Below are 25,229 nucleotides of genomic sequence, written 5' to 3' on the forward strand. Positions count from 1 at the left end.
TTTGTTTGTTTGTTTTAGACTCCCTTGGTGAAGGCCATTTTTTGGATCAGGAGTCAGCAAACTTTTTCAGTACGTGGTCGGATGGTAAATATTTTCAGCTTCTGGATCATAGAGTCTCTGTGTACTCTGCCATTGTACAGTGAAAGCAGCCACAGACAGTACATCAGTGAGTGACTGTGTTGCAAGAAAACTTTATTTACAAAAATACGTGATGTGCTGGACTTTGCTCATGGGCCTAGAGCACGACCCCTGAACCCTAACTTAGAAATATGGTGGAGTGGCTTTCCAATGAGCTCACATGACAAATTTAACCTTTTCTCATATGCTTCCTTTGATAGCTTATACGTGAAGTTTATGTCAGATTATTTAATGTTTTATGACTCTGTCATCTCCATAGTTAGATTTTAAATATCTCATGTACAAGTATCAGCCAGAAAGTTTAGTGTAGAATAACAGAGCTGAAAGAGATCTAGTCCCACCATTTCACATATGTGTATCTGTACCCAAACCTGTATTATCTATAATTGTTTCTCTCTCTATGCATATATACACATTTTTTCTTATTCAACCTTGTTTTAATGGGTCTCAAAAATATGTGATAGATTGTTGGTCAAGTTGTGTCCATTAAAAAGTACTGATTTTAAAAAGTATATGTATATACATACACACATACTTTCACCCATGGAAAGTTTACCCCTCCATAGACCCATTAAAGGATTAACTTGAATATGAAGAAAATAGCTTAATAGTAATTACAACAATAGCTAACACTTTAAATATATCAACTACCGTTACTATATACACTATAAGGTGTGTGTGTATATACACACACACACACACACACACACATACACACACATATATAGTTTAGTTTTTGCTTTTTGGGGTGAACTGGTCTCTTAGATCCAGATTCTGGGTTTCTTCTGTCCCACCCATTCTCTCTCATTTTAGTTTTATAGATGAAGACATAGGTATTGAGCCTATGAAAGGCTAGGGTCACACACTTTAGTTACTTGAAAAGTGGTAGCTTTCCCTAGGTCTCCTGACACATGTCAGACTCATCCCACTGCCTTGGAGGAAATGCCACAGTCTTGATGAGGTTGCTTTCACTGGGGAGTAGAAGATGGATAAACAGTAGATTAGATTTGGGTCCTTGTAGGTCCTTCCAGATAAATTCTGCACAGTTGACACAATGTGGGATGTTCTGGTTGGAGAGAATTAGGTGAAAGATTTCCTATGTTGCTAGGATGTTTGAAGACCACTTTTAAGCCTTTCCTAGAAGCCACTTACTGCATGGAGCTTCTGTCACTAAGTTCAGGTTTACACTAAGGGTGGGTTTGGCTGTAGAAGTCACTGACCCTGGTGAAAAGCCTAGATCAGAAGAATGACCTTCTCTACTTGCAAGTGTGAGCTTTAGAAAGATCATCCTGGTGGCATGTCTCACCAGAGATAAGGAAGTCAAACTGGATGGGATATTACAGATAATAATAATAGATTCTATTATAGTTGGTATTGTTCTCATTATTCTAATACTTGTTGAGTGCTTGCTATAGGCCAGGCATTGGGCCAAGTTCTTTGCATGTACCTTCATTCACCTGTTACATACTATCTGGCATTCTCCCATTACATTAGAGAAATGTTCCCTAAAATTGGTGACTATCATCCTACTTTCAAGTATAGGGATTTTTAAATTTCTTCAGGGATTTTGGAAAAAGCTGGATTGATTGCAACATGATAAATACTAGTGTTTCAGTATAGGTGGGATGTGATCTGTAATTTTGAGAAGTGGCAAACTGTGTAAAGTCAAAAGATCTTCTGTGAAAGGAAGTGTTAAGCTTCCTTTGAAAACACACCTATTATATATTTTAAAATTTGTATAGAAAGACATCTTTACAAAACGTCCACCTGCTGAGCAACTTTTTCATTAAATCATGAAGATCCCAAGATTACTTCTTCACATAAATTCAGAATGATCACCATCATCCAAATGATCTAGCCAAGCTAGAGGTGTTATTTGTTTTTTTGTTTAAATTTTTAAAAATAATTACTGTGTGTTTCGTTTCGATTTTGTAGATTTATAGTAAGATAGAGTGTCTGTCTGGCTACTGTTTTTCTCCAGCTTCCAGCTGACAACGGTGGGGAGAAGAAATAACTCCTTGTCATCACTTTGCCTGATTTCATTTAAAATATAGAAGCTAATGGAAAAAATTGAGGATACAGATCCCATTCAGCTTTCCCATCACCCTGGCCTCCCTGCAATTAAGGACATATATTTAATTGTAGATGTTACTTGCAAGGAGGAATAACTGGGCCAACAGACTCCAACATGATGATTAGAGGAGGCAAAATCATTTACAGTTTAAGAGTGGTACCCAATAAAAGAAGATTGAAAGAAATGAATTGCTACAATGAGTTAAATTAAATTCAGCACAACTAATAGTAGATTAAGCAAACATTACAAATTAAAACCAAAGCTCCAGACAAACAAGGGAACAAATCTTGCCTGGAGCTGAGCTGCCAAGGGACCCAGCTGATAGCCATGGCATGTGCCTTTGCTACAGGAAGGCGTCCTTGACTATGGGAGGACTTATTGGGTCTGGGGTGCAGGAGAGGAAGGAAGCTGTGGTAATAACCACTGGCACAGCTAACAAGGCAGACTTCTGCTTTGGTGCAAGAGCCACGGCTATCTAAATCACTATCACAGGATGGGCTTGCGAGGAGAGTGTGCCTCAAAGAGCTTGCAGTTGGTAGAGGTCCTGAAATGAGTTGGGAAAAAGGCTCTAGGTTTTAGCAAGGGGAGGGAGGTGTAATGCCCACTGTTTCCAGGACTGTGTGATTGGCATTTTTTCCTTTTTAAAAAGATGTTTATTAAAATATATATACCGAAAAGTGCACAAATAATGCGTACAGCTCGATCGATTTTCACCTGTGCAATTAACTCCCAGATCAAGAAAGAGAACATTACCAGTATCAAGAGAGTCCCCACTACTGCAGGTCACTGACCGGCTTGCTGCTTTGCCATTGCAATCCATCCAGTTGAGAATCCTGGCTCACTTATCAGTGCATCTCACCTCCTACCCAAACATTAGCTTAAAATGAGAGAGAGAGAGATGGGAGAGAGATGAGATGAGACAAAGAGAAACAGATAGAGAGAGATTGATTTGCTCTGAAAAAGCAGATCAATTTATGTATTCCTGGTTAGGAAGCCAGATGTGTGTAGAGCTAGAAGGAAAAACTGGATAAGTTTTGGTGTTTAGTCTGCCAGGTCTATTTAAAGTGGATTCACTGGAGGCCCAAAGCTGAGCATTCAAAGTAGGACTAATATCTACCACTTAGTGCAGGTAATGCCTTCCAGACATTAACGAATTATTTCATGTGGCACCCTAGCGAGAAGTAGGTAAGTATTGTCATATCTACTTTATAAATTAACAGGCCTAAAGAGATTAAGGCTGCTCCAATTTTGGGACTTTGCCCAATAAGCTGCTGCCTTATCTGCCACCTTTGTGCTCAGTGGATCTTTAGGCTGGCCGTCAGTCTTCATGTGTTCGTCTGTACATTCACTTCCTCATTCATCAAACATCTGTTGAGCAGTGCTAGGCTGCATGGAGGATGCTGAAATGAACAAGGCATAGTCTATCCTCAAAAAAGGATCATTCTTATAGGGGTTAAATCTTAAATCCCATCAGAAGGCAGGCAGATTATATAGATGTGTGACCTGGCAGGGATAAGACAGTAGGGAGTGAGGAGAACTGTGGCAAACTGGAGGTTTGCCTGCCCCATCTATTTATTATAACATGATGCCTGCCCCAAACAAACCTGTCTATGATTAGGATTCAACAAAGGCAGCTAGTTTGCAAGACTTTCGGGAGGAGGAAGAACATAACTTGCTATAGTGCAGTGTGGTACATACTGTAATAGAAGGAATGGAAGCACAGAGAGGAGAGCTATTCCTTATGTCAGGAGGACAGAGGAAGGGTGTCAGGAGTAGACAGAAGAGCACCCAAGGGTGAGGTGGGAGGGCTCTAAAGACAGATTTGCAACTGTAAGATCTTAGAGTTTGAAGCCAAGTGGAGGCCCAGCCCATGTTTGGATGCCTCCAGTGAAGGGAAATTCAGTACCTAGAGAACTCACCCCTTTAGTAGATGAGGGGGAAGCAGCAAGCTGGTGGAGACTACCATAGGCTTGGAATCAACCTGTCTGGGTTTGAATCCAAGATTCTACCACTTACTAGCCCTATAACCTTGAGGGAAGTTATTTAACCTCTCTGTACCTCAGTTTCCTCACCTGTACATGGTGATAATAATAAAATTGTTGCAAGGATGGGATGCAGACAAAAAGCTCAGCACAGTCTTGACACACAGGAACACTCAGCTAGAGTCCTTCCAAGACAATCAGAGCTGAGTGAGGCTTTGGAATTGAACAGGGCTCCCCAAATAGTGATAAACTGCTGAACCCCCAAAAGAGACCATCACAGCAGAGTGAACAAAGTCTTTATGAAATAGGTAGTCTCCTGCCTATTAGAAAGGGAAGGGACCAAAGATCATCTTTGATGCTTTCATGGGTATTAGCCACTGTATGGCTTTGATGTGCCCTGGGACATTTAGGCTGTACATGTCACTTTCAGATCACACAGAGAAGAGACGAGTGTGAGCCTTGCACAACGCCGACTCAGATGTCTCAGATAGAAGCCTCCAATTCAGGAGAAAGGCAAGAGCTAGCTGTGGTCTCTAAAAGAACTAAGGCAAAAGCACATTCTAGTTTGGTTTTCATCATATTGAAGGGATAAAGGTATTAATTAAATGTCATTGGCAGGTGGGAGTTCTGATACTTTCACACTATAATGGGGATATTGGGCAACTGTGCTCTGAGCTTTCTATCATGAAATGTTTTTTTTTTTTCCACTTGGTGTACTTGTATTTGCAAAGTTCCTGAGTGCCACACTGATTGTTTTAATGTCAGTTCTCCTGGATGGTTTATATTATCCCCTTATTTTGGGGTAGAGGTACGAGGCCCAGACAAAGGAACCATTTAGGATTACAGGGTGGTGGAATTTTAGGGCTTTCAAAGACTGTGGAGATCATCTAGTTAACTAACCCCTATTACAGATTGAGACAGTGAAGCTCAGAATAGCAAGTTATTTACTTAAGACCATGCAGCTGGTTAGTAATAAGAGCCTAGGCTTGAATTTAGTCCTAAAACTTCCCAGATAGTTTATATTGAAGTTCTTCCATTTTTTTAGTTGAATGGCCTTGACTAAGTCTTTTAACTTCTTTGAGCTTTCATTTCTTCTTTTGTGAGGAAGGGTAATAACGATAAATACAATAATTCATAGGGTTGCATGAAGACTCAAATAGGATAGTGAATGGGGAAGCATTTTGTAAACACTTTATACAATTCTGTTAAAACTTTAGGTATTATTATTGTCTGAAGTAATTCAGCAAAATAGTAGAGAGTCAACAAATAAAACTCAAATAAAAGAAACAACTGGATTTTTAGAATTGGAAAGGACCCTTAGGTTAATAACCAAGTAACTGAAGACTTCATTACAAGTCTTATTATTAAATCAAGGAATCTTTTTAAATGTGCATTTGTAAACTGACTTTCTATGAAAATAGAAAAATTTTCATCATCTCCGAAAGAGGACGTTCCATCAGGGGCCTAGATATTCTCAAGACTGATCCACAATCCAGTTTATTAAAAATGGCATGAAACTATTTGGTTGAGCTGATCCACAATCCAGTTTATTAAAAATGACATGAAACTATTTGGTTGAGCTGCCCAGCTTCATTCTTGCATGACTGGATGAGTCATACGATTTCACTTTCTTTTTAGGGGTTGCAGGCTAAATGGGGAAAAAGGCTGTGGCAGGGCTTAGGGTTAACCTGGAATAGATACTAGGCCTCAGATCCAGTATCCAATAGCCAAGACATTCTAAGGCCAAAGTGAACGTAACCAACTTCTCCTTTCTAGATTTGCTCTTCTCATTATTGTGAGAGATGAGGAGGCAGACATTGCAATATGTGGCTTGCAAGAAAATGCTTTTATTCCCTTGCACTGCTGTTAAGCAAAGCACATGGAGTCAAGATGGGTAGGAGGGAGAGCAGGTGGCAGCAGAGAAATCTGGGCGAGGCTGACTTTTTCTTCAGATTGAGTAGGGTTTTGATGGTCCGATGATTTCTGAAAACTATTGGCAAGGTCAGGTTAGGTAATGGAGAAAATTTTTTTTTTTAATCACCAAAGCCGGCAGAGAAACGCCCTTTAACATCCCCTCCATTGCTCCCGTGCATGTTCAGCACTACAGATCGGACATTTCGAAGGGCGATTGACATGAGAGAGGTGACAATGCATTCCCACTCTTCCTGTCCTCTTTTAAGATCCTGTATTCCACTGACTTCCCCAGTAAAGGCACTTCCACTGTTAATAATTTAAATAATGAAGTAGGCTCAGAAAGAAGCAGCACCGTGAAACAGACAGAGCTGTGTGGAATAGAGTCCATAAATCCGTGACAACATAAGGCTGAATTTTGGAGCAACTACATGGCTGATGCGCTTGCTCTGGCCCATATGAGGGGACTTGGGCCCCCTTGAATAAGGCTGCAGCCCAGGCTGCCTCTTCCCAACTGAGGAAGGGGCACGCTTCCCGATGGCAGCACCTCCCTGGGTGAGGCGCATTTTCATTGCATGTCGGGGAGATTGCTGCAGCCCTGCCCGCTGCATCTGCCCTGTGCAGCTGACCTGCGTTACAGCTCTGATGACGCTTGTCACTGAAAAGAGGTTTCAGCCTCAGGAATCGCCTTAAAGAGGCCTTTTAATTCCTCCTGGGAACTCTACCTGCACCTTGGGATTGTGGAGGGGTCACCTCTGTTCTGACAGCTGAGGAGAGTGAGCATCTGCCATTCAGTTCCTCCTCCCATCTTTTCGTTAACCCCTTCCTCTTTAGGAAATAATGCACTTATCGCTTATTACAAATACGTTACAGAAACAGTAACAAACAACAAAGCAAAACAAACCCAAGTCAGAAAACTTACATGAAAGAACAAAATCATCCAGCACTTTATCATTAATTGTGTTATAAATTCTGCTTCTCAATATAGTAGTTTCTTATGACTTTTTTTGTGTGTGAGGAAGATTAGCCCTGAGCTAACATCTGTGCCAATCTCCCTCTACTTCATATGTGGGATGCTTCGACAGCATGGCTGATGAGTGGAGTCGGTCTGTGCCGGGGATCTGAACCTGCAAACCCCGGGCTGCTGAAGTGGAGCACAGGGAACTTTAAGCACTCGGCCACAGGGCTGGCCCTTGTTATAACTTTTTAACTTGTGGATGTATGTCCTCAGGCCCAGCTCTCTTTTCCAAGTTCTTTTCTTTTTAAAAAAATTATTTTACACCTTCATGGTTTTATCCACCCCACCCCCTGCCTCTGGCAACTACCCATCTGTTCTCTGTATCTATGTGGTTTTTTTTTTTTAAGGCTCCATGTATAAATGAGACCATATGGTATTTGTCTTTCTCTGACTTATTTCACTTAACATTATGCCCTCAAGATCCATTCATGTTGCTGCAAATGGCAGGATTTCCTTCTTTTTTATAGCTGAATAGTATTCCATTGTATATATATACACCACATCTTCTTTATTAATCCATTAACAGACAGGTTGTTTCCATGTCTTGGCTATTGTCAGTAATGCTGCAGTGAACGTGGGAGTACAGATGTCTCTTTGAGATCTTGATTTCATTTCCTTTGGATATGTATACCCAGAAGTGGGATTGCTGGATTTTATGGTAGTTCTATTTTTAATTTTTTGAGTAACCTCCATACTGTTTTCCATAGTGGTTGCACCGATTTACATTCTTATCAACAATGTACAAGTGTTCCCTTTTCTCCAGTCCTCACCAACATCTGTTATCTCTTGTCTTTTTGATAACAGCCATTCTAACAGGTGTGAGGGGATATCTCATTGTGGCTTTGATTTGCATTTCTCTGATGATTAGTAATGTTGAGTGCATTCTCATTTACCTGTTGGCCATTTGTATGTCTTCTTGGAGACTCTTTTCTAGCAGGTTCTTCTCTAAGGCTGCTTAGAATGCTGGGTTATTGCCCTTGTAGGTTGTATACTCTGAATACTATATGCTCCTTTCTAGCTCTTCATTCTTCTTTCTCTTCTAAGCTGTTTCTCTGACTTTCTGGAGACCCAAGCCAGTGTATCCTTCACTCCTCTTTAAACTAATATGTTTAAATGGCTGCATGTCACATAACCAAGGGCATCTGCTTTGAGCTCTTCTTAAATCTCTTGTCCAGGCTACTCCCATCCAGGTACACTACCTTCAAGTTCATTCAGTTCAATCCAATTCAACTGACATTTATTGAATGCCCACAAGTTGTAAAGCCTTAGGCTAGATACTGGGACTCTGTGTCTGTCTGTGTCTCTCTTTCTCGCTTTCTATCCTTTTATACATCTTCTGTCTACCTAGAGCATAATATATAAGAAGTCCTTACTTATAGAAGCTTATAGACTGGTTTCTTAGCATGTCCAACTTTTCTTCTTTCTGATATTTAGAACTGTTCACCAACAACAATAACAAACAGCAATAAAACAGGAATCTCAACCATTCACCATTATTTTCTCTAGCAAAATGGGATGAATGAAATTCAACAGGTTCCTTACAGCATTCATTTCTGGATTATTCTCCCAAAGGAGAAGTCATTTCATTCTGATAATAAAAATACACTCATAATCCAAGGATATGGTTTTAACCATTTCCCCCCTTCTTCTTCTGAAGTTTGTATCATGGAGTGTTCTTGAGAAGCAAACTGAACTGTTTTCAATGTGCACATCCCTTCCTGCCCCAGCCTGTCTCCTAACAGAAAGATTAATATTGAGAGGTAGGGTGACTGACTGTGATGTCCGACCATGGGCATTAAACTGTGGCTTTGAACCCTGGATCTTCCATTACTTGGATTGTGATTTGGAGCAAGTTATAGTCTTTGCATGTAAAATGGTGATGAAAATAGTACCAAATTCATAGAGATGGTTGGAATGATTAAATTGAATGAAATAATACATGTAATTTAGCATAGTGCCTGATGAAATGCCTACTTGAAAGGTATGTTGGAAAGAAAATGAGATGCTAGAGTCCTGAGTGGGTGGGTGAGACATCTTACTTTAGAAAGTGGATAGTTTTTAGCAGCATTTAACAGGTTATATTGGTGCCATTAGTTTGATGGTTATAGATATTTCCAAAACATATATCTGCATTTTTTCCTGAATTTGGATATCAATGTATCTGAATGCTCTTGGGCTGAGAAAAGAAAGGGGAGAGGGGGATCAGTCAAAGGGTATTGGTGGTCAGATGGACTTGTGTCACATTTGGGCAGAACAGATTTGTATAATAATGGAAGACTATGTATGCACATAATTCAGCTTTTGATACTCTTCTGTGATAACATCAGCACCTGCATCTTGAATGCCAGCCATCCCTGCTTCCTCACCTGAAGGTGCCCAATGGACATAACCACTTTCTTTCTGAATTCACAGTACTTATTTGTACCCATTACATTTTTCTTCACATCCTGCTTTCTATTACAGTTACTTTGCTCTTGTCGAATCCTTTCCTAGACGAGAAGCTCAGCACCATTTCCTCCATCCTTCTTGCACCATCACATGGTGGATGGAATTGGATGGAATGCTGCCATTCACTCAGGCAAGGCTCAAATCTGCTGACAGCATGATGGATTCCTTCTAGTCCAGAGCCAGTAAAACCCCAACAGAGGGTCAGGGCAATGCTGAAGCTGGAGGGCGCTTGGAGAGGTAGGTCGGGAGTGATTTCTCCTCTCAGTCTCACTTTCCAAAAGTGGCATCTTTCATTAGTGTTTAAAAGGTGTAACATTTTACGTGAAGGTTGTCAAGATGATGATGAAAAGGGAGAAGCAATGAGGAAGCCAAGGTCAGTGTGCTCAAAGTGTTGGGATGAGGCCTTGGACCTTACAGCAGGATGTCCCTGTGTGGCCCCTTCTATGTGTTCCCTCTCACGTCACTGGCCAGTGTTATAGGCTGAGAACTACCCCACCCCTGCCCCTAAGCTTACCCATCTTGTGAAAACCTGGCTGTGCCCCTGCATGAGGGCCAACCAGCTTTGCTCCATGTTTCTGTCTAAGCCCCCATGTACCCAGATGAACAAAAGCCATGGCCTCAGGACCTTTCAATGTCTGGCCCTGCCCCCACTCTAGTCTCTCTTTCTCTTACTGTGCTGTGATCACATGGGCTGCCTTGTTGTTCTTCAAATATGCTGATCATGTTCCTATCTCAGGGTCTTTGCACTTGCTGTTCCCTCTGCTCAGAATATTCTATTCCAGGTGTATGCATGGCTGATACACTCCCTCATTTCAATCAAGTCTCTCATTACATGTCACCTTCTCAGAGAGGCCTTCTCTGACCACCCAAGCTAAAGAAGTTTCCCTGTCACCCTCTGTTTCCTTACTGTGCTATACTTTTTTTCACACTCCACTGGATGTTATGTTACACATGCATTGATTATTGTCTGCCCCCCACCGCCCACTAGAGTGTAAACTCCTTGGGGTCAGGGACTTTGACTCTTTTGTCCATAGCTATATCCAACCCCACTAAGCAGTGCCCAGCACATCATAGGTGCTCAAAAAGTTTGTTGCATAAATGAATGAATAGAGTGACTTTTACCTCTCTCTCCATTCGTCCATCCAGTCAATGCACAGTGACTGACCACCTACAGTGTGTAAAGATGAAGGTATCCTAGTCCTTGCCTTCTAGGAGCTGACAGTCTTGAAAGGGAGATAGATACATAGACAGATACCAGATATTTAAACAGGTATTTATGAAAAAGTTTTACAGGTGCAATGATAGAGCTAGGGGTAGGGTATTTTCTCAAACACAATATCAGAGAAGCAGCAGATAATGTGCTGACATTAAGTATACTCACTTAAGAATTGAAGCCACAAATAGAAATATATGGGTATGTATGTGTGTTTAGTGTTTTGGCCTTATAAGATTTCATAGAGTTTAGAGAAGGACTCAAAATGGCTTTGCAGTGATGTTGCAGTATGTCAGAAAGGTGAAGAATTCACTTTCTTTCCCCCCAAATGAAATACAAGCAGCTGCATTTTTCCCAGGTGGGCCCAGACATTGTACAAGGCCCACATATTTTTCAATAAGAGACTCACATTTGCTGTGATGCTAGAAGCTTCCAATGGGCCTCTGAGGGTTGTAAATTATATGAAATAATTTTCCAGTTACTAAGCTGTTGTTTTTTAAAGGATGGAGAGGGGAGGGGTGATGATAAAGCTTTCCTTGGACCCTGAAATTACACCTTCTTTCAACCACATTCAATAAATCTTTTTGAACGTTGAATGTTTATTCTCTCAACAAACATTTACTGAGTATCAGCCATGTGAGGGGTGCCATGCTGGAACGTGGGGCCATCTTTGATTGGTGTAAAATCTGTAGATCCTTACTGGAAAAGCTGCTAGAAGTGGTGTAGCTCTTTGTTGTTGTTTGTTTTAGCATTTCTATTTTATTGCTGTGGTTTTATTACATCCTTGTTGTAGCAAGTCACATAATATAGAGGTATATAAATATGTGTGGAGAAAAAGTAACTAGTGTTCCACTCTTCCTCCTCATTCCTACTACCCCTTGTAATTAATCTTTTCAGTAATTTGGTGGATATCTTTCTATACCATTATCTTTGTACACACACACACACACACACACACAGAGTTTCCCTTTATTTTACAAAAATAACATCACATGTATTACTCTGAAATGTACTTGTTAAACTTACTAATGTGTAATGAACATCTTTCTAAATCTTGTTCTTTTTAGTTTGTTTGTAATTTTCTGTAGAATAGGTATAACATAATGTAGCCACCCATTTTCCTATTCATAGACATTTAGATGACTCAAGATTTTTTCTATAATATTCGTTTTTTAAATAAACGTCCTCACACATGTTTTCTTATATATTCGTGCTTTTATTTCTGTTCATGGATTCTGATAATGTGATTATTACATCAAAAGGTAAATGACTTTTTACTGTTTAATGAGCACCACTTGATTACCTTCCAAAATATTGTAGCAATTCATATTTCCTTCAGAAATATACGGGAGTGCTTTTGTCTCAGATACAATGCCCAGCACGGGATGTCATCAATATTTTTAAGTTTTGTTGACAAGGATAATAATGGTACCTCAACAATGATACTTCATTGTTGCTTTAATTGATTTTACCTGGCTATCCTTGGGGTTGGCATCTTCCTTACATTTGTTGGACATTTGCTTTTCCTGTTCCTAAATTCCTGTCCAAGCCCTTTGCCTGTTTTTCTTTTTCTTATTGATTTATAGGAGCTCTTTGTGTATTAGAGATAATAATGCTTTGTTGGTCACATATTACAAGAATACAAGATATATCATCTTGCAGATATAAATACACGCTTATTTTTATGATTTCTGTCCTTTTTTGTCTTGCTTAGAAAACATCCCTCTTCGGCCTTTTGGATGTGGTGCTCACTAAAACTGTGAGCTTGATAAACTAGGGTCTTTGGGGCAGAGCAATGTACATGGGTGGTGCTTTGTGGTTCCAATGTGACATTTCAGGGTCTGGTGCTGCCATGTACTTCAGAGAAAGATGCCATGTGCTTTAGCATTTCCTTCCCACTCTTCTACTCGATTTTATCATAGATTTACCTGCTGACCATAGATCTCGTATCGTATCATCAATGCCTAGGATACTTCTGCTAGAAAATGTTTGGGATTCTCTGAACCACAAAGTGAGAATATTGAAAGTAGTGGTCATTAAAAGACAACTTAGCATTTCCTAACATCTCAAGGCCATTTCTCATCCTGGGAAACATCCATAGCAAAATACCAGTTTGGCATAGAGCCCACTAACTCACCTCTTCCCTGTGGAATTGTATCTGATTACCTTTGCTTTGTCTCTCTTTGGCCCTCTTCCCTGAAGGGGTCGTCAGAATTGCCTAATATCTCTGACCCTTTGGTGCATCATCCTGGGAGTTGGATTTTATACAGAATCAATTTAACTAAAATACGCCATTGGTTTTGCATCTAACGTATCATTAGGAAGTAGTTTCCATTGTCCTGGTCTTTGAGGACTTTAGCATGTCACCAGGGTAACTGAGTCATTTGTTCCCCTTGACAGGACTAATGTCCTGTCCTTCATAAACAAGGGTGACTTCAGAAGGACGCAGGCTTTTAGGTGAGCTGTTTTTCTGATGATGGGGTTGGATATGAATGTGTAGATTTTCATACACGTTTTCCCTGTCCTTGTGACTGAGCTATTAAGAGAAAGCCAGAAGGTCAGAGCTATAAGAAACTTTAGGCAAGACAACTGAGACAGAGAAAAGTAAAATGGACATGCTCAAGTCTCATAGCTCATTGATGTATACTAACAGTGTTTGTGGATTTATGACAACCACAGACACAACGATAACAGGATTTATATGTGGAGTCTGGTAAATAAAAGCGGGGTCAGATAGACCCAGCAGCATATGTATGACCAAATCAGAGGGACGCTGACCATTTCTAGAACTCTTAAAGGTAGTTTAGAGCAAGAACATCATCTGGACCTCTCTACCCATTTTTAGCTGTGGAAATGGAAACATAGGAAAATGAAGTGATGTGCCCCAAATTAGAGCAATCATTAGCAGCAGTGTGAAAGTTGAATTCATATGCCCTGATTTTCTGGTCTAGCCTCTCTATACTGCCTTATGTCCCTCCTGGTTGATGCGGTTAGTTGCAGGAGTAATTTTGTCAGTGAATAGTAAAGATTGAAGGCCAACTCTTTGCAGGGACCAGCATCTATTGGGGGACAGGATCTGTTGCCACACTCACATGTACCCCTTTAACCTGCCTCCCAGCTAAGAAGGATTATCTTATCTTGTTTATTCATTCAGGAAATAAGTATTGGCCATTGCTAGGGGCTCAATAAATATTTGTGGAATCATATTGAACTGATTTGAATTGTCAAGGTACCAGAAGTAGGGGCCTGAGCAAGTGGCTAAGATTGTGTTTTACCAGTGGGGATAAAAGATGCAGCCCACTGACAATAAACAAATCCCTTTTTAACAATTCCACTAAAAACATGCTATATAATTGAATATGAATACAAATAAAAGGCACCTGGTACAGCTTGTTCCAACTTCTCTTTTATTAGAATCTAAGTGGTAACATTCATTTCCAGGCAGTGTCACTAATGTTGGTTTTGTTCATTATTAGGAGACTGTAGTTATTGCACTCTGAAGGGAGAAGCCCTGGGTTTAAAACTGCCAGGGCTGGCAAGTGGCCGAAGAATGAGACACACTAGCTGATTGGCCTTTTATGGAGTCAGTGTGTCAGAAAGCATCTTCAGAAAGCAAAGTGTCCCTTCCCTGTGGCCTGCTTTCCCAGGGGAGAACGGTTACTTTTTCTCCTTCTGCTGTAGATGTAGCACGGACTTCAGCCCAGAAGATGCTGCCTGATTTCCGATCAGGTACCCGGGGGCAGCTGGAGGCAGGCAGCTCATGGATGACATGGTTGTGGTCATGTGAGATGTGAAGTCAGCTGAGAAAGCACCCGGGGCTGCAGTCCTGGAGGAGCCCTGATGTTTCATTATTTTGATTTTAACTGGCATGAATAGAATTTGTGGACAGTCTTCAGAACAGGGAGAAAGAGGAAGAAAAAGAAAAGAAGCAGACAATAAATTACAATAATAATTTGTGAGCCAATAAAGAGCTCACTTGCACCACCATCACAGCCCCTAGTAAGCATGTTCATGTGACTTATGAGGCTGTACTAATCCTCTCACTGATGATTTCTGCACTAAGTTTTTGCTGTTGTTGTTATTGTTGCAAATGTTTGGTAACGAAGGGCAAAAATCCATATTGGGTCTTGTGATTTTTTTAATAAGGAAAATGAAATTCTTTTCCCCTCCCACCTCCTTTACACATTAGCTGGGAGCAGTTTCAAAACCTGGAGACAGAAGATCCCCTTTGGAGTTTGTCCTTCCCCATTTTCTAATCTGCTGGAGAGGTTTCAAGGCAGAATGGTAGCCCAAATTGGGATTCTGTCCTGCATCCCTTTTCTTCCTGAGACAAAGGGAAGAGGTAACTTTCTCCCTTTGGGAAGAAAGACTCCTGTGTGGAGTCTTAACTTTCTCAAGGGGATCCACGGGAGCAACAGGTACATGAGGAGCCTGGGTACCAACTTCCCAAGCAAAATGAGCATCCTTTCTCCCTTCTCCATCTTTGTGAATGAGAATGCTCTCCCAAAGGGAAGGTCAAAGAAACCTGCCACAATTTCAGCTCTCTATCTAGATGCTTTAGAACCACACCCTAAATGCTTGATGTTTGCTCTCACAATATGGGCCTATTCAGGAATTCTTCTATGGGCTTTTACAGAAGATGTACCTCATTTTTACACTTGCATAGTATTTGACCATTTTTAACAACACTGTTATAGGTATTATATAATCATCATTTCAGCCCTTTGAAGTAGCTATTAGTCATCACATTTTTAAATAAAGAGACTGGGGGTCAGAGAGGCGGTATGTCTTGCAAGACTGCCTGAGTGGTGGGTGCAGATCCAAGACTCCTATAAGAAAAGACAAGCATTCCCACCTCTCCTGGTTGCCTCTGGAGTAGCACAGCATTTCCCATAGGTCCAGAGATGGGTGTGCTTCTGTATTCCACCACAAATTTTGAATAGACACATCAGATTCAGGGGAAGGTTTGAAGACATTTGGTGCCTGGAGCGCCTCCCTTTGGGGGGCATTGGTCAGAGGGAGAGTTTGCTTTATTCTAGGAATATATTTTTGATTACTTGATGTTAGCAGACCATTTGCAACTCAGACATCAGACAGGGTTTTAGTCTCCAAAAATCTCTAGATAAAATGTCTAAGCCCCCACCCCCTGCAAATATGTCCTATGAAGATATAATGCCCTTTATGATGCTTCTGCAGATTTCCAAAGGGCTTAAGCATCCTTGTGGTTACCTCTGGCCTCCAGGCTCCTGCTTCTGCTGAATCAGTTCATCTTGGAAATTGTCTTGATGCCCTTCTGTCATCTGTGGCATAGAATACAGCTGAGAAGCTCGCCATCTTCTAATTTCCTTTAGACAAACCACTCACGCGGGGGTGTGTGTGTGTGTGTGTGTGTGCACTTGTGCATGTGTATAGAAGACTACTGAAGTTTGGTAGGGCAGGAACAGTTAAGTATCACCATCTGGCCCCCTTTTCAACTCAGGTTCCCATTTCCTATGTTTTTGCAGAACTCTCTTCCCTCCTCCTTTCTTCTTTCCTCACTCGCTTCCCCCTCCCCCCTTCCCAACTCCGGCCCTTTTAAATGCATTTCAGTTTAGCTACTTTATTTTCTTCTGACACATGCCCTCAAGTTCTCACCTTCCCCCTAAGCACCTTATCAAAGGTATTTTTCTTAAAAAGAAGATTCCCTCCCTAAGAGGAATTCTGATGCCAGCTGAGGCCATGTTTTCCAACCTACTACATAAATGATCATTAAAACGACAAACTAGAGAACCCAGTCTTGGATGTCCAATTGGTCTCAACATTTTAGTAGTGATTACAGTGATATTAATACCTTACAGTTATGGAAAGTTTTCAAGTTTTCAGAATTCTCTACCTCTACATTAGCATATTTTATCTATTATGCTAATTCCTATTATGCTAATTTTCAGATGTTGAAACTGAGCGTCATAAATAGCCAGGAAGAGAGCACAGGCTCCCTGACTTTTCCAGAGCTTTCTCCATCATATCAGTGTAGGAATAATTCTATTCTAGTCCATACCTCTGCATTGGTTGGATTCTGTGTTTCATTGTCACACAATGCATCAGGCTTGAAAATGTCAGCCATTTTTTATTTATATTTGCCGCTAGCCTCCCTGGGCCTTAAACTCTGAGGAACTGACTTTCTGCTTTTTTTTTTGATGAGGAAGATTAGACCTGAGCTAACATCCATTGCCAATCTTCCTCTGTTTTGGCTTGAGGAATACTAGCCCTGAGCTAACATCTGTGCTAGTCTTCCTCTACTGTGTATGTGGAATGCCTCCACAGCATCACTGACAGCTGGAGTAGGTCCAAGCCCAGGATCCAAGTTTGCAAGCCTGGACCACGGAAGTGGAGCATGTGGAACTTTAACCACTTGGCCATGGGGCCCGACCCCTGACTTTCTGCTTTCTGACGTAAATATTCAACCAGCAGCCTCAGGTGGGCCTCTGGTTCCCTAGCCTTTGTCACTTTCTGGAGTTCCAGAAACACTGTTCAGCGAAGGCTGTGGCCTTGTAGGGCAGGTCATGAGGGCACGTCAAATGCATGATCTGGTTCTTTAAAATTTGACTACTTCTCTCTCTCCACTGGCTGCTTCAGCCGGCCTGCATAGACAGTGGTTTCTATGTAACATTTCTTCAACCAGGAAACTCTTCATCAGACAGGATCAAGGACATATTACAGGTCCAGCAAGACAAGGGTTAAAATTATTTTACCCACAGAATTTCACGAATAAGCAGTAAGCCAGTTTTTGGTCCTCTTTGCCATCTCTTTATGTAGTTGTCTACACTCTCTCTCCCAAGAATGCATTATCTGGACCATTATGGAACCCATGAACAGAGGTGCTGTGACCTCTGGCTGACCTTGGCCTGCTGATGTGCTGCCATGCACTCCAATTACTAGGATATGTAGAGGTGACCACAGCCTTCCAAGACCCTTGAAAGTTTATAGCTGTGTCAGGTCCTTACCTCTTTTCAATGGTATCGGGCAACTTCTAGATCCTGCCGGCATTTCTCTTCCCGTGTGACATGTATGCTTGTTCTGAAATGAAGGCGACAGAGCTGTGGTTGGTCTCTCTTATTGGAAAACTGTAATTTTCCACTGCCTGGGCTGTTTTCCTTGGATGATGGGCTGTAAGAAGGAACAGTGAGAATAGGAGGAGACTGGTTAATTTCTTTGCTTACAGCAATATTGTTTTTTTATATTGTAGGGACATCTAGAGTTTTGTTGACTTGTTACTTCCAAGTCTCTCTGCTTGTCTTTTAGATCTCATCCTCATCCCTAAATTGACAATGACTATGCAAAACCTTTAATGGTTTGGGAATATTTTGTAGTTGTTGCTCTTTTTTTTCTGAGCATGGATAATAAAGAAAAAATATTGCTATTCTTTGCATTCTAGAGGCAAAAGAAAATTAGATACCTGTTATATAATATGCTCATGACATTATATAACGTGTCTTTCTGGAAATAATGCTCCAAGCTGTTCTGTTCTCCATTTGCTGTGATTCATGCAAGGACTGTATGTTACACTTGTTTATTTACCAAACTCGGAGATAAATTAGGTTGAACCCTATGAATTTGCCGATTTTGTAGATCAAAAACATTCAAATATTGGCAGTTTCAGAGGGTCCAGCCTGTATCAGCATCACAAGGCAAACCTGATGAGAAGCAGGAGAGGTCATCTGGTCCATCTCCCTGTCCACAGGCAGGCTTGCACTTCAATCATATTCAGAAGAATCTCTTAACTCACACTTTTTAACATTTGTTTTCAAAGAATGAAATTCCTAATGGAGTTCTGGGTTAGTTAAGGGATTAATTATCAATATCAAACAGGGGACGGGTCATTCTGGAAGCTCAGCAGAAGTGGCAGTGACCTCTGCTCTTTAAGATCTTACAGGACACCTCGCACATCGTGTCAGCCTTGGTAGGCGTGATTGAGGTTTTAATAACATTGAAAGATTCTCTGTTCCTTTTACCTCTCACCAACCAGGTCTGCATTTCCATGCTCATCAAACACCTGTGCAGACTGTCTCTGATTTGCAACTTGCTTCAGATTGTGTCTCAGATCTTAACCCCGGATGTGACAATATAAGCTCAACAGACTGCCTTGGCCACCTTAGCAGGTGGGTCCTCAAAACGAAGAGAAGGAAACTGCTTACTTAAGCAATGAGATTTCCAGATAAAGCAAAGTCGTGGGGATGGTCTCTGGACTCTGGGTAGAGTTTTCCGGGTGTAGCAAAGCCAGATGCTCAAGATGTCTTCTCTTCCTCCCAGACTCCTCACTGCGGTCAGAGCCTGCAGCCTCTCCCTACTCCCACTGGTCCTTGGCCAGCAGCTCCTGACACCCAGAGGATTCAGCTTGGGGTATGTGTTCACTCGAGCCAGTGCTTATTCCAAGCATTGAGCTTGCTCTTCACTGGACTTACTCTTCTGTTGCCAGTAAAAATGTAGCCACTCAGTCCTGGGTGTGTTTGTAACAGCATGGGAAAGCAAGAGTTTTAGATACTGGATATTTTTTGTGACGAAGAGCATGGAGGCAGCCTCTCTTCATTTGCCTAGGAACTGAACTCAGAACCTTTGTACTCCATGACATTATTCCGACATGAAAGGCACAAGGTCTGGATGTGGGATGTTCGATCACAGAAATTTCTGTGCAATATATTAACTCTGTTTAAATGAGATAAAAGTACCCAGTAAGGTTCTTGGCCCTTCACAGACTTCTGCCGGATGCAGAAAGGGTATAGAATCATTGGCTAAAGAGGAAAGATGAGAAGCTTTCGGGTCAGAAGGCTTGGGTTCAGCTCATATATCCGGCCACTTGTATGTGTCTGACCTTAGACAGGCCACTCTCTCAGAGCCTCAGTTCCCATTCGCAAAGTGGGATCCCTGCACCTCCCAGGATTGACCTGTGGTCTTAAAATGCAATCATGGGAGTGAGAACACTTTGAATCAAGGATGATACAACCTAAAGGTGTTGGGTGTCTTTCACCCTCCAGGTCTGATTCTTCTTAGGCCTCAGATGTCTCTGCATGATTGGAGAAAGGGTTGGGCTAGGAGGCCTCAGAAGTGGATGTTTCTTAAAATTGATGAGCAGCTCTGAGTCCCCACCAGTTTCTTCCCCAGCCATCAGGAAACAGCTGTGGGGTTGAAGGGCTGAGAGGAGCTCAAGGGCGGCTGGGGGCCCCGTTACTGAAGACACTGCTTCTCATCCAGCCCTGGATCCCCACCCTCCTGCAGCTTGCTGTTAATGAGGGAGCTTGGTCCAAATGCAGCTTTCTGGGGTCTGATGAAAACTGTAGCCTACTTAAATCACTTTCCTGTGGCCTTTAACCTAAAAAGATTACATTTCAGGGCGAGGGGGAGGTGGGTGAGCAGCAGAACCAGCCTGCTGTCAGAGAACAAAATCAAATTTTTTATGTGATGTTGCTGCATTAAAAAGGCCAATCTTGTGTCATGTAACATGTGAATAATGGCTCTAGCATGTGATGTCAAAATTTTCCACACGTCTCATAAATAAATCCAGCCACACCCCCTCCCCCCAACCACCACCCAAAGGCTATCCGTTTTTGAACCTCAGCTTGCATCCCAAATTAAGAATGCGTTCAGATTCAAGGTTAAAGGTACAGTATCCCCTTTCAAAAGGCACATGTCAGTGTTTCTGCTGAGAATGATAAATAGCATTTGAAACAGGCTATCAATTGTCAAGACTCTTCCTCCTCCTCTTCCTCTTCCTCTTCTTTTTCACCTAACTTTGCTGAAGGTCTGATCCTTTGGAAAGAATAGATGCTGTATTAGCCCAAGACTTGATGAAATTTTCTTTAAAGAAAACCACTTAAGTGAGATCCCTAGGGGAAAAAAAATCACACAAATAGTCCAGTGGCCCTCAAGAGTGAAGAAGCTAGATACAGCACAGCTGCAATTAGTATCAGCAGCATAGCCAAGCCAAGGGCTTTTTACTGCAAGAAGAATATATTCATTTGAGACCTGTCCGCTTGCATGGAGATGCCAGGCACAGATACTGACATTACTCCAAAAATCTAGAATGTTGATGTTTGCCAAGGAGATTCTGCCTTCTCATTATCTATTGTGACTGATATAGGTGACTTTCAGAAATAAGAATCCAGAGCATCCTTGGGTCCCACATACCCATTATTGCTCCCTTTCTTTTAATGTTAAAAGACTGGTTAATGGTCAACATACAGGGATACTTTTTTCGACAAAATCCAGCGTTATGGAAAGCTCCTTGCTGAAGGAAAGCTGCTTCTTTATTCTCCCTAAAGGACAGAATGCTTTTTTGTTTTTCCAGTTTCCAGAGGGTCAGGAGGAGGAAATAGGCAGGAGCGTGATGGCCGAGAACCAGAGAAGAACAGGAGGGGAATTTGGCTTAATTTCATAGAGGCTCAAGTCCCCCTGTCTGCTCACTCTGTCCCTCCCCTCTCTCCCTACCTCGCAAACAAAGGCAGCATCTTTCTCAGATAATGCCGCGTGTGTCAGAAGCGAACGTTCTGGGAATGTACATGGTGACCTGCTCTGTGTAACAAACGTCAACCCCAAACCATACAGAAGTCGCTACATCTGTTTTGGCTTTGTTCGCAGCACAGAGGGGAGGGGGGTGCACTCCATGGTCAAGGGCCAAACTACATGTCATATTTCATTACCTTCATTAGCTACTACAGAAGGCTGCATTCAAAGAAAAGGTTGGTATTAACTCTTGAGCCGCCAGCCTTTTCTAACAACCATTTTCACCTTCACCCATTGCTTGCCGATCTCCATTCGTTCATGCTGTGGGCTCTGATTTAACTAAACTGTAAATCAGCCCTGAGGTCCACAATTTCACCTTCTTAACTTAAAGGAGGCAAGCTACTGTTTTATCCTAGGTAGCTACTTACAGGACGGCTGAACATCTGGAATCTATTAGGACAAATGCTAGTGTGTAAACCCAATGGGGAAAGCGTATTTAGAATTAATAAAACTTTCCCTTCTTATTTTGTCCACAGTTGTCTTTTTCTTTTCCCCCTCACATTATTTCTGTGATTTAGTATTGCCAGCTCCTTTCTTGGTTGCTTTAGTGAGATAAGATGATGCTTATTGCTGCCTAGCTATTTTTGGAGAATTTTTCTTGATATATTTTCTTGTGATGACATAAAACACACATGGCTACCACCCCTGGAAATAAGAGCCCATTTCCCCATATTCATTAAGGTATACTTTACAATTACTGAAATAAAAGTAGGTGAATGTATAAAGTAGATCTTTATGCCGTATGGCTATAAAAATGGTCAGTTTGCATGCTGCATATTGAATACATCATGATTCTATTTAAAATCATCTGTGGCCAGCACATGCTGGTATTTAATATTATGAAGAATGACCAATTGGCCAGCATAGGTCAGAACACACCTGGACTGTGGAATTAGGAGTCTGGAATTTTGATTCGTCGTCCTGGCTCTGCTATTGATTTATTGCCTGGTATTAGACAAAGCTCTTGCCCGTAATTCTCCCATCTGTAAACTACGGAGCATTATACCGTCACAAAGGTTCTGCGAGCTCCAATGACTTCCTTTTAACATACTTTGAAAAGCCCTGAGAAGACAATACTTTGGAATACTACTCCATTAAGAATACTATACCATCATCCATTTATTGTCATTAATACACATTTGAAAGCTCTACACCAGTGGTTCTCAAGTTTGGTCCCCAGGCCAGCAGCCTCAGCAGTGGCTGGGAGCTTGTTAGAAATGCACATTATTGGCTGAGGACCTGCAGAATCAGAAACTCTGGTAGTGGGGTAATTCTGGTGCACACTTAAGTTTGAGTAGCACTGATCAGTACATTTGGCTTCAAGTCCCGGAGTTAAACCCACAAAGCTCTATCAGCCCAAGCAGATGTTGGAGTGGAAGCTCAGCTCAACCAGGATTAAAATGTGTTACCTAAAAGCAACTCGAGACTTGTAAGGAATGTGGGCCCTCTCCAGTTCTGACTTGTGGACAATGCCAATGCAAGATTGTTTTTCTGGTTTTGAAATGAGTTTTATAATTTGTGCTGAACATTACTGGCACACTAAACTCAATAGCCCCCTTTGTAAACTGGGTGTGTCTAATGACATCTTGGATACAATTTAACTTGTGAGGAATATAAACTTAGGAAGATTGGCAACCACCACTGGAATATGGCCATCAAGCTTAGATTTGGGACTCAAGTGTACACAGAGGCAGAACAATGCCAGAGAAAAAGGCATCTAGAACTCTCGAGTTGAGACACTAACATGGAGCTACCTACTTTGCAGATTGTACCCTTTGAAGTAGAAAGAGCGGAGGGATGACAGAAAATAATGTTCAAGGTCAGAAATGCTGAGCTCTCTGTGGCTGAGTCACATGTGTCCATCCCTCATGTTTTACAGGAGTTGTTGTAAAATAAAAACGAACCACAGAACGGACACCTGGATATGTGATCTAGTTTTGTAACTCAGTAGCAATGTATAAATTGCAACTGCGGCAGTATATGCTGCAAGTTGGCTTTCAGTGTGTGTCTCTATCTAGTGCTACCTTGTGCCTATAATGACTATTTTCACAATAGAATAAAAATTTATACTCCCTTTCTCCATCTCCTTTTGGTGTTTCAGGTTTCCATAAGATCCAGGACACTTTCTAAATTTGAGAGAAGGGCCGGCAATGATGGCAATTTTTTGTTCCCATTTTTATCCTCAGACCAGCCAACTCGATTATCCCTCCTCTAAATATGTCCCAAAGTTTGGTCCTACAATGAGACCTTTTGCATGGCAAGTTTCAGCCTGGAGCAAATTTTTATGGCTGAATTATAAACCCTTGAAAATAAGGGTTTATAATGGAAATGCTGACACAACCTTAACTCTGGCGGCGAGAGTGCAATGCGATAATAAATGAGGCAGAACAGCAAAGTGCTGCTTTTAATTTATCATTTAGTAGGAGAAAAAGGCCTTGTTTACTTCTTCTTTTTCATCTTCTTCTCTGCTTCCAAGACTTGCAACCATTATTTTGAAATGTATTTTATAATAAAACCTCAGTGGTTATGTTGCCTAGGGCCTGAGTGTCCATTTTAGAAAGGGAGAAAGAGAGAAAGAGAGAGAGAGAGAAATTTTTGAGGCCTAAGAAGCATATTCTGTTGACTGATTATGTTTTGACTGCACAGTTGCTGCCCGGCTGGCAGTGCATTTATTATGGAACAGATCGGCTGCTCAGCTATGATCCAAAAGCACCCCAAACATATGATCCTATTTGGACGTGTCTATAATAGTGGCAGTAAAAATAATAATAATATCTGATATGGCTTCTAGTGCTTTTTATTCCAGACATCGGTGTATTTTAAGCACACAGATTATAGCCTTTGCAGTCAATTATGTCATGGAGTTTAGTATCTTTCCCCATTGCCCACATTCCCGTTTTCTGGATGGAGACACTGAGGGCATTCATTGCTGGTGTGATTTCTGTAAATTCAATTCAATCCTTACTAGGTCTCTGTATGCTAAGCACTTGGTGAGGACACGAAAGAGCAGGCCTCCTCCTATCTGGGGTTTTAGAGCATAATGGGCAAAGAAAACATATAACAAACAAAAAGTAATGGTGTAAAACATTATAACAACAGAGGCCTGTTGTAAACCATGAGCATGACATGGGCATTTACCTACTCCGAACCCTGACTCCATCATTCCTATTTCTTCAGAGGGGCCAAGGACACAGAATCTCTTGTACACACCTGTGTACACTCTCTACAACACCTCCCTCCTCTGTCCTGCAGCTTTGACTTTGCTTTGCCCAATAGGAGGGCGCAGTAGAAGAATGAGAGGCAGGAGGAGGGTGAGGTCATGGTATTTATTCCTCTGGCTCCTTTACTTCCTGGCTCAGAATTGGTTGCATTTCTCTATTGAAGAGGGCTCCTGTCTGCAGCCCTCTCCCAAAGCTTCTGCTCTTGCCTGGTTCTGGCAACCCTGCCCTCCCTGGGCACCTTCGGGCCTAGGGTAGTAATGGCTCCCATGCTGTTGATAATCCAGGGTGCTTCACTCTCCCTTCTAGGTTTCCCTATGTCCAGCTCACCCCTCCGCAAATAGCCCCTTCATTAAATTCTTCTCAGTTACCCCATTGGATTGTGTGTGAATGGCTTCCTGCTGGGACCCTGGATGATACAAAAACCATACAGAGCACACACACACACAAACACACTGTAAGAAAGCAGTGAGAGTGTTTAGGCAGAAGATTTATAGAGTAGATCTATCCAATGTTGGGATTTGTGGTGAGTACATTATGAAGTCACTTCTGATGATTCCTGGGCCAGATAATGCATCCATCATGCAAGGCGGCAAGCCCCTGAAATTACATCAGATTTACAACATAATAAACTTTCATTAAGATGAAGCTACATGAAACTTATTCCCCTTCATTCCCAGGACTAAACAAA

The 25,229-nt window shown here is 41.6% G+C and overlaps 1 protein-coding gene and 1 long non-coding RNA gene across 2 annotated transcripts in view; one reads left to right on the top strand and one right to left on the bottom strand.

The window, feature by feature from the left end:
• ZFHX3 (zinc finger homeobox 3) overlaps window positions 1–25,229 on the top strand; it is a 1,295,574-nt gene that overhangs the window by 402,355 nt on the left and 867,990 nt on the right. The window contains exon 6 of the mRNA XM_070613798.1: window positions 19,074–19,163. The gene's annotated coding sequence lies outside the window, so the exon portion shown is untranslated. The remainder of the gene's footprint in view (window positions 1–19,073; window positions 19,164–25,229) is intronic.
• LOC139082469 (uncharacterized) lies at window positions 14,169–20,867 on the bottom strand. Its single transcript, XR_011538499.1, has 3 exons — window positions 18,959–20,867; window positions 17,768–17,930; window positions 14,169–14,674 (listed from the first exon to the last, which is right to left on the bottom strand). It is a non-coding gene; the product is annotated as an uncharacterized lncRNA (long non-coding RNA).

Source organism: Equus przewalskii, chromosome 3 (genome assembly GCF_037783145.1).
Source record: "Equus przewalskii isolate Varuska chromosome 3, EquPr2, whole genome shotgun sequence".
NCBI lineage: Eukaryota > Metazoa > Chordata > Mammalia > Perissodactyla > Equidae > Equus > Equus przewalskii.